The sequence below is a fragment of the Melospiza melodia genome, chromosome 8 (assembly GCF_035770615.1).
Source record: "Melospiza melodia melodia isolate bMelMel2 chromosome 8, bMelMel2.pri, whole genome shotgun sequence".
Taxonomy (NCBI): domain Eukaryota; kingdom Metazoa; phylum Chordata; class Aves; order Passeriformes; family Passerellidae; genus Melospiza; species Melospiza melodia.
This window is the reverse complement of record NC_086201.1, coordinates 18,967,935-18,978,346: the sequence shown is the minus strand read 5'-3', so window position 1 is coordinate 18,978,346 and position 10,412 is coordinate 18,967,935.

Genomic DNA, 10,412 nt, shown 5'->3' with positions numbered 1-10,412 from the left:
GGTTTTTAAATGTGTTTGGATGTGTGCCCTAAGAAAAGTCCTAGTGATGATGGTGAATGAGCAGCACTATTTCCAGCTCAGGGTCATCATGGTCAGCAGGGACATTTTCCTGAAGGGTTCATCATTCATGTGCTGGTGCATCACTTGTACTGTGCTCAGTGTGCCTGAGACAGGAGGACTGAGTCCTGCACCTCTCATGAGTCACCTTTACATTCCCTGCAAATATAGCTGGAAAATTCTTTTTTCCTTTTTTTTTTTTTTTTTTTTTTTTTCCCTCAATCTGAATTATTGGTTGTTTTGGGATAAAAAAATACTTAAACTGATTTAAGACTTTCCTCCTGATTTTTGACTCATACATCAATGCTTCACAGAAGTTACATAGTTGGATAAAGACTTTACCAGAGTCTCTAGGCAGCTTTGAAGAGGACTAGTATATTGTGCAGTTCAAATGTTAATTCAAGCAAACATAACCAAAAATATTTTATTCATATTACAGGAAAATCTTGAGTAAGCTAGAGCAGTAATTTTTTTATTATATTTTTTAATTTACAGCCCAGAATCTAAGGCACGAATTAAAAGTGTAAATCTTTATTATTTGATTTAAGACATTTGGAGGACAAGATCTGAATCTAAAATTAAGCTGTTTTCTCTTCCTCTAATTGTTCAATATAGCATTTGTACTGCATAATCTGTCAGGGAATATCAATAAATATGCACACAATTTGTATGAAAAGAAAGCTTTTTTGCTGTTTATTTTATTAAAAATAGCACCATTTTACTGCAGCAGAGTAGAGAATTCTTGCAAATAACTCCTGCATATTTTGAGTTTACATATTGTATTGTTTCAAGCAGTGAAATAAATTAATATATAACTTCAAAAGTGCATCAAAGAGACAATATAAACTTGTCCCTTTAAGTGGGAGACAACAAAAGCCCTTTATGTATTGTGACTTGCTGGCAGACTTGGAAGCATTAACAAAACCAAACTCATATTTTAGTCTTTGCTTGACAAGGCAGAAAAGGAAATATTAATTTATTTTGCCATTATTAAGGGCTACCACTTTTCTGCCTCTTAGAGAAATCTATCCTATTTAAAGCAAACACAAACCCCACTGAGCTTCCTTAACCACGGTATTAATACACTCTTGGAATACATTCAAACATCTGCTTGCTAAAGAGCTTGTGGCAGAGAAAGGAGTTTCTGGCCTTCAGATGGGGTGGTGTAAATGACCATAGGGAAGTCCTTAGCTGTTTTTAATGCTTCAAATTTCTTTGTGGGCAGATTAAAAAAATTATATGAATATTTTAAAATTTTCATGTTATAAATGGAGTCTACTTAGATGTCTAGCAACTTTGAAATGACAGTGATTCTCAGCTGAAATACCACTGCTACTACTGATGTAGAAAATACATTTGTTCTGCTTGTTTTATATCAGGAGATTTGGTGGTCTTGCCTCAGTTCAGCAGCAAACCATTATTCTTACATCTCATTTTGTACGTGTTTGGTCTCACACCTTTCTGGGAGCTGGGTAAGGTGCCACATGTTCCTTTTTCCTTTGCCTGTCTCAGGTAGGAGATCAGACTTACTTGTCAGCTCTGATACCTGTTCCCACCTCTTCTTCTGACTCCAGCTTCCTCCATTATAAGTATTCTAGTTGGGAGTTTTCTGTCAAAAATGTCTGCAGGTAACCAGCAATGATTCGTTGCTAGACCTGTCAAATTATACGTTGTGCTATTAAGTAACAGGATATGGCATCAATGAAACTGAAGCTGACACTGTTTCTCTGTAATCCTTTTCAATGGGCATCTTGTTACTGGCAAGGAACTTTCAGCAATCTACTAAATTAAAGGAGAAGACAATAAACTTCACTGTGGTCTGCCCCGACTTGTGCCACACAAACTTCAGCTTAGAATATTTATGTAGCTAAAAAAGAATGACTTTGCCAATCAGCTGCTTAGCTGAGATACTACTTTAGCATATATATTCCAGAAAATTGAGAATATTAAATTGTGTATTTTTGCCATCAACATACACAGGTCTCTGAAAGACTTTACCCATGCCTTTTTGCCCTTTTTTTTTGTCTTCAGGAAATAGTATTTTTTTCTCCACTGAACTTGTGTTCTGGCATATCTTGTTTGCTTTTGAAATCCACAAATAACCTATAATTTTTAATACATTTTAATCCTAAAGATCAGACTTCTGCTGTCTTATACAAAAATTAAAATTACCATATCAGTAAGATCTTGCTCCAGAATAGTTAAGTGGAGCTGGGCACCTCCTGTCCCCATTTGTGCTAATGGCTTTAGCTTTGTAAGTTGTGCCCTTAAGAATATTATTTTTGACAATCACAGCCCATGTTTTGTTCAAGTCAGTTTTCTGGTTTGCTTTTTTTTTTTTTTTTTTTTTTAATCTAATAATTATTTACCTGCCAGCCTTTTACTTTTGTTCACTCGTGGAGGCAAAGGCTTTCAGGACTTTCATGATGTTTAGTGCTACTCTTAGTAGTACTGTTAGTAGTCTTCCTGGATTTGGAGCTCTGCCAGCTGGATTTAGAGTTCTGCCGCCTTTCCTCCCTCGAGGCTGTGCTAGTTCTCAGCGCCATTTTTTCCACCCTCTGCAGATTCCTTCCTAGAGTGGATAACTTCAGTTGTCCCAGTGTGTCAGCAGGCTAACCAAGATTCTGGACTGTTGAAAGACTGGGAATGATGTTTCTGTTCACACTTCCAGCCACAACCCAGTCAACTGTAAAAAACCGGGATAAGTTCATGAATGCATACAGCTTAGACAGGTTGCAGATTTCCTTAGAGTTTCTCTTTGCTTTGGTTAAAAGACACCACACACGTACATTTCAGATATATGTGTAATACACTGCTCAAGTCTTTGTAATAAAAATTCATAGTAAACTTATTCTAAGTAAATCATGTCTGAGGTGCTACTGTGGGAAATGAGCTGACACCCCAAGTGTTTTTTGGTTTGTGGTGGTGGTTTTTTCACACCAATATTACAGATTCAGATGAAAGTCCTGTTTAAGCAACTTCCTGTTGTCATTTGTACTGCTGGATCACAGAATCGGAGAACCACAGAATTGTTAGGGTTGAAAGGGACCTCTGAATATCATTATCTAGATATTCAATTGTACCAGAGCTTCCAGATACCCCATTCTTCCCATGAGATACCATTCTTGCCTTTGGGTTGTTAGCCCTCAATATTTTCTCTGGACCTTGCACATCCCAGAGCAAGCTGTGCCTGCTGCCCTGGCTTGCAGCATTCTCTTCCCATACAGCTCTCTCTGGTGCCACTCAAAGATCACATCCCAGAACTGCACCTCTGCTCTCCAGTGATGCTCTGGCTCAGTGGTGTGACCTAGATCAGTGAGTACTTTCATATCAGCACTAAGCCACGTGTTGGTGGTGTAATCACTGGGAAAAAAAAAAAGCTGTGCCCATGCTAGGACTTGTTTACCAATAGAGATAATTTGCATTTTACTGGCACCATTTCTAGTATGCTTTTTGGTATATTGGCAAAATCAGGCTTTATATCAATACAATGAGCACCCTTACATAAGCACAACAAACAGAACTAGTCAAAGTGTGGCTTCTGCAGCTGTACCTAGTTTTGTAGGTGCAATTGTACGGGCCAGAATGCCAGGTCAGAGCGAGGACTTTGCTGTATTTACAGGGGATGCATTACAGGATGTAACAGCAAAGCCTGCTTAAACTAGAGTAGTGATATTTATGCACAGTTGATTCTACTGTTGGTAAAGCAGGAAACAAAAATAAGAGTTCTGTCTTGGCATGTTGTACCTAGTATTACTAAAAGTAAGGCTTTTATGAGTACATCATCTGTGAATAATGATGTCTGTTGAGTGTACTTTGTATGTTTTGATGATATGCCAGTACAACTTAAAAAATGTTGTGCCTAAGCTGCCTAATTTCTGTTTCGCAATTATTAGAAACGCAATGTTGATTAGTTTAGGTTACTGTTACTCTTGGATAAATTAGATTTTTGAAGAAATCATAAAAACAGTATGTGTCAGGAAAAATGTTATTTTTGAGTCTACATTCAAATTCCTTTTCTGAATTACACAAATTATGCAAGATCCAGAGCAATTGATAAAGGCCTTTAAAAGAAAACTAACACCTAAATTTTTGAGTCAACAAATGTTTGGGTTTTTTCAATGCTGTGAACATCCTAGGAGATACAGAGAAGAGAGAAAGAAGTGTTCAGGAATTTTAAAGCACCTCACTGTTTTGAGGAATTTTTTTTCTTTTAGTTTGAGTTCTATTTTTAATGCCTTAACTGGTATTTTAATCTTCCTAGAGTAGAGGCTACTCATTTGCTGGATTTACTCTGTGTTCCTGGGGTTTTGTTTCAGACATTATTCCATAGCTTGCCTTAATCCAGGAAGCCTTATGAGATTTAGCTGATACACAGGAAAGGATGGTAACTTCTGTACTTTCCCCTTTGGGTAGTTTCCTGCAGTGTTTCAGCACTTCATAGAGTAGAGGGAATTAGAGCAATAGGCAATTTTCTGAATTAAAATCTGAACCTACACTGACAGTACTTCTGATCTGTCATGTGACTCTGGAAATTAATGGTGGGTATGGCAAACACTCCTAACAAGAGAAACACTTGAGTTATTGATGCTAAGCCTATGTTGCAGGGCTCTGAGCACACCACCTGGATTTGCTGCCTCTTTCCCTGCACCTAGGGTTTTATTGTCTGTACTCAAGGCCAGCTCAGACATGGTGCTGCTCTGTAACCTTGGATCAAAGTGCTGCAAAACAACCAAGTTGCAAGACAGAGGTATGAGAAGTCTTGTCTGGGTCCTCTGCTGTGTTCAGGCTCAGACCTTTGCCTGTGGTTCTTGCCTGAGCAATGCTGTGGCTGTGCTGGCTCCTTGCCTGAGCCTTACACAGCAGCAGAGCCCAGTCCTGCACATGGATGATCCTGACCTTGCCTGCTGATGGAGCTCTCTGGCTGCAGCTTGCACCTGCCTGTCCCCAGACTCACCTGGCAGTCCCTGCACTGTTGGCTGGCTCTGGCTGCTGCCCCTGGCCCTGTCTGGGCTCCTGGCAGGGTGTCCCCTGCTCTGTCTGGGTCCCTGGCCCTGTCTGGGCTCCTGGCAGGGTGTCCCCTGCTCTGTCTGGGTCCCTGGCCCTGTCTGGGCTCCTGGCAGGGTGTCCCCTGCTCGGTGTGGGCCCTGGCCCTGTCTGGGCTCCTGGCAGGGTGTCCCCTGCTCGGTGTGGCCCCTGGCCCTGTCTGGGCTCCTGGCAGGGTGTCCCCTGCTCGGTGTGGGCCCTGGCCCTGCTGCATCGCTGGTACTTGTGGCTCCTGGCTCACCTGCCCTCCCGGGCAGCCCAGCCTCTCTTGCTGCTGACATGATTTGCTCAGGCAGAAGCTTTTCATCCTTTCTTCCTCAAGGGTGGCCTAGATGAAGAGCTCTGCCAGTCCCATAAAAGCCAAGCAAGCTGCCCTGAGAGATGGGAACCTGAGGTTTTTATAATGTTCAGATTTGACTGGAAATCTTGTAGACTTACTTGAAGGGAAGGATTTATCCAGCAGCATTGGACAATTTAATTTCTCATTTGTAAATCATAATGTTTGAGAGAAATTATAAAATGTGACCAAGGCTTATTTTGATTTTAAGTGCTGTTTGATTTCCCGGGAAGCACTGCTCATCAGACCTCAAATATTCCAGGACAAAAAAAAAAAAAACCCAAACCACCAAAAAAAAAACCAACAAAAAAAAACCAACCAAAACCAAACCAAACAAAAACAACAACAACAACAAAAAAACCCCAACAAAACCAAAAACATACAATCAAAAAACCCCCAAAAATAAGCCAAACAAAAAGAAAAACCACCCCAAAAACAAAAGAAAAACCTTAAAACAAACAAAACCAACAAAACAAAACAAAAACTAACAAAAAAAAAAAAAAAAAAAGAGAAAATAAAACCCCTCCAAAAAAACCCAGAAGGTACAAAAGAACATTTAAATGTAATCACAGTTTTTTGTTCTATTGCTGAGTTTCATGTACAGGCACACTTACAGCATTTAGATTACAAAATTATTTCAACTTACATCCCCAAAACTGAAAAGAAAACTTTTAGAAATTTTTAAACCTCAAGAGCTGAAGCACGTTATAAACATTACTGCATTGAAGCTTGTAGCTTTCCAGTAAAATATGGACTGTTTCTGTAGGGGGATAGAATATAAGAAAATAAAGATAGTGTAGGAAATAATCTTACCCCTAAGGAGTTGCAGCTGGGCCAATTATCAAAGATTAGGAACAGGCCTGACTTTAACAGGCCACAGCTGTAAGCAATGAGAAGAAGAGTGCTATAAAAGAGTGGGGTGGCTGGTTGAGAAGGGAGCTGGAATCAGTTGGCTGCTTTGTGAGGAAGAAAGAGTCAGTGCCCTGAGGAGCTGTCCACGAGAAACACCAAGAAGGTAAGAAACTTGTGATAAGGAGACAACAGTATGGAACCTTTGTGATAAGATGGCAATGTATTTCTTCCCTGATACTGTGAAAAGAAAATGAACAAAGGCTGGGGTTATTTACTCAAATGATGAATAGCCTTTTCTAATTAATGTATTGTTTTGGTTGTTCCATGATCATCTAACAAAGCTAAAACTGTGCTCCTGCTTAAATGGTGGCATTTATTCTTCTCCCCTGTTGGCTGCATTTTTTTCATGTCTCCCTTGTTTATCCTGTGTGTGGCTTGTTTGGCTAACCATTAACTAGCCAATGTTTTTGGATGAGCCAAATCAGGATCTAGCTGTTGACCAGATTAGATCCCTGATCTTGTGAGGCTGTGTGAAATCTCATCCTCAGAAAATATGCTCCCAGTTTTGCTACAGAGTTCTTTCATGACCTTTAGCAAATCCCTTAAGCTTTTTCTGTTTCCACTTGTGAACTGAGGTAATTCTATTCTCCAGTCTTTTTGTATGTAAATTAATGTGAGGATTAATTTATTGATATGCATGAGATGTCCATATCCTACAGTGATGAAAGCCATAGGAATTCCTAGATCAAATCTTCTATATATTTGAGTTTTATTCATTCACAGCTATGGAGAGTTTATTCCTGCTATAAGCTTCAGTAAGCTGGACACCTCCACATCATCTTAATTATATTAAACTGTAGTTCAAAAGCAACAATAACATTTAGTTCACTGTCACTTTCATGATGACTGTATCCTAAATTCATTCAAATGATCATAGCTCAGACTGTGATTCCTGCAGGTCCCAAAAAGGCTATTGTTGCCAATATACAAATGGCTAGCATGTAGATATTATAAATGGATGCAAAATTCTGAATTTTGAGTGTTTGAAATTCATAATGATTGATGTGCCATCATGATTTAGGCAATTAGCCACTGGGGCTCATGGTGCTGGAATGAGCTAGTAATATTTAGCTGGTGATTTTAAAGTTTTGATTGGTTTGGCAGCAAGAGCAAGCTAACAGCACAATGTGTTCCCATGGCCTGGTTTGAAAAGCTGGATGGGTGGATGTGGAGGCTTAGCTACTGTAACAGGGGCTCCCAGCCTGCAAAGCCAGCTGTGACACTGAGGAACCAGCTCTGATTACACACAGGGTGCATCTGCTCTCCAGCTCTGCAGAGAAGCTCATCCAGGCTCTGTTATTCCTTTTATGTCTTCAATATCCTTGTCAGGGCTTCTCACTTTCAAAGGGCTTGAGACAAAGATGCGAGCATTTCCTCTACCTGTGGCCTGAAAACCAGGTTAACAAAAAAATCTAAAAAAATTTTTTTTTGCCAGGACCAGTAACAGCTTGGGTTGTGGCACATAAGTAAGTAATTGAAATACCCATTTCACTGTATAACAACAAAATTTATTTATAGCTTAATCATAATTGGCTCAATAAACATTAATATCCAGAACACAGCTTTTTCTAGGAGTTTAAAAGGACTAATCTGCTGAGTGGAACAGCTTGCAAAGGTTTACAAGGGGGGGAAGGGAGAAGAAAAGAAATGAAGGCATCAAGGCCTTCAACTTAGGGAAAAAATAGAAATGGCTTATTTTGTAAAGCATCACTATGCTTTGATGGACCTTAATTCAGTGAAACTTCATCTCCAATTCCAATGAAGGGTTTTCAATGTAAACATTCCACTGTTTCCCTCTCAACATGAGGAAGAACTTCTTTGCATTCAGTATTGCAGAGCACTGGAACACACTGCCCAGGGAGGATGTGAAGTCTTCTCTGCAGACATTTGAAACCCACCTGGACACGTTCCTGTGTAACTTGCTCTAGGTGACCCTGCCTTGGTTGGGGCAGGGTTGGACTGGATGATCTCAGGAGGTCTCTTCTAACCCAAATGATTCTGTATTAAGTACAATGTGTTTTGTGATGTGAATCACCAAGAAGATACTCATGTGTTCTCTGAGCAGAAACCAAGCTAAGCTGTAAGCTTTGATGAAAGGAAGCATCCTAGTAACAATAATGGGCATGGTACCTATTTAACTGTGCATTCACTAGAGGAGAAAGGGAGGCTGGAAGCATTTAGTCTGCTCCCATCAGCACCAGCTGCTGTCATGTCAGCCTTCATATCTCATGACATTGTTTAAAGCACAGCCATCCCTCAGTGCTGCCAAATTAGAGGCTTTCAGACCTTACCTACATAATTGGAGAGAGCTGTGCTGCTGTATGTCATAGTCATAACTGCATTTTTAGGACCCTTGTGGAAGAGAGGTTGTTTTTATTTCACTCATTTCTCTGAGGTAGACTAAGTAACAGTAGAGAGAAGAGTTCCTTGTCGCTCTGGGTTAGTCTGTAGTAGGTTATATTGCTGTTTTGGTTGCATCTGCTGCCTTGTATTCAGAAAAAAAAGTAGTTTGGGTGGATGCTATCCCTTGTCTATGCTACTAGCATACCTACCATTGCTTATGAACCCCAGTCCTTATGCTTGTCTGTGATTTTATATTGGTATTGCTTACATTTGAAATTAATTAGTTGGTCTGCAATGTCATTGTAAGTACTAACATTATCTTGGCTAAATTCTGCAAACCAGGAAAAGGAGTCTGACTTATTTTGATCTGAGCACATTTTTGTCCCATCTGCAGAGGGTACTGCAGGGAACTTTCAAGAGGTCCGAGCATGGCTTTAACTCTCCTGCCATAGTGGCCTACGTGGTTTTATATTTCACCGGTTTTGGTAGTAACCTGGCTATGTAAAGCCTTCATTCACTTTGGAATCAATCATTTGGTGACTGATTCAGAGAGCAGTGATTTGTAATGAGTGCTATCAGTTTGTCCGGAACCCCCTAACCCGGCGGGTTGCTGTTGTTTGCAGTGTGTGGGACGGGCGCGGCCGAGCCCGGGCTGCGGGGCCCTTCCCCGCGCTGTGCCCAGGCCTTGTCCTGGAACGCACGGAACGCTTCCCGCTGCTCATAAACCCGCTGTGCCAGAAGGGTCCTCCTGTGGAAGCTGCTCGTTTCAACGAATTACAGAGTGCAGGTGCACTCTAGAAATCCCCAAAATTGTAGGGATTAGTTGGGCAATAATCAGGACAAAAATAAACATAATGGTGTCAGGTGTTAACCAGCAATTTAAAGAGTGATGTGGCAGTAGCATCACAGAAATTCATGGCTCGAAACGAGCCACCTCCAACCTCCTCCCCCCCAACAACTGAGTACAGATGGAGAAGTTGGCTGTTTTCCATCAATAGTGAGTAACCCATTTTCTCTGCTGATTGATTTGGCCTGTGCTGTTGCTCTTTTACTATTTTTTATGCTATTCCTGGCAGAAAGGTCTTGGCATTAAATTTAATGCCGAATGACAATTTAATACTTCCTCTTCCAAGTCTTGCTGACCTTCAGTTTTGTGGCAAATAATTTTTAATTTGTATATAGGAAAATACTCCAATCATGTAACTTTTAAAAATGAGATTGAGAAGAATCATTAATTTAGCAAAAAAATGTGTGATATTTTTATTCTACTGTTAGAAGTCTCTATACTAAGCTAAACTTTTGCTTAGGAGAAAATGGAAGAGCAGTGCAGAAATATTTGCAATTTGCTGATGCACCTGGTGAATCAATCATTAAGCAGTGGCTAGGACTTCCTTCAGCTTCTCAGCAAAAGCAAACTAGAAGTAACTTGCTTTCCTTTTTGAAATAACCTTCAATTAACTGAGTCCTCACTGAACTAATCACACACACAAAATATTAAAGGACATTATCCCAAATGGAACAAAGTATCTAACAGGTGTTAGTTGTTACATGTATGTTTTCTTGACTCTAAATCACACTTCATCATACTTCCTAACAATTTTTGAGGTTCTGTTCTTTTAGACAGTGCTATAGCTTTCCTGCTAGCATCCTGTATTAGTTCTAATTACCTTAAGTTCATTCTATAGCAGGAAGTAAGATTTTGGACTATATGGAAATC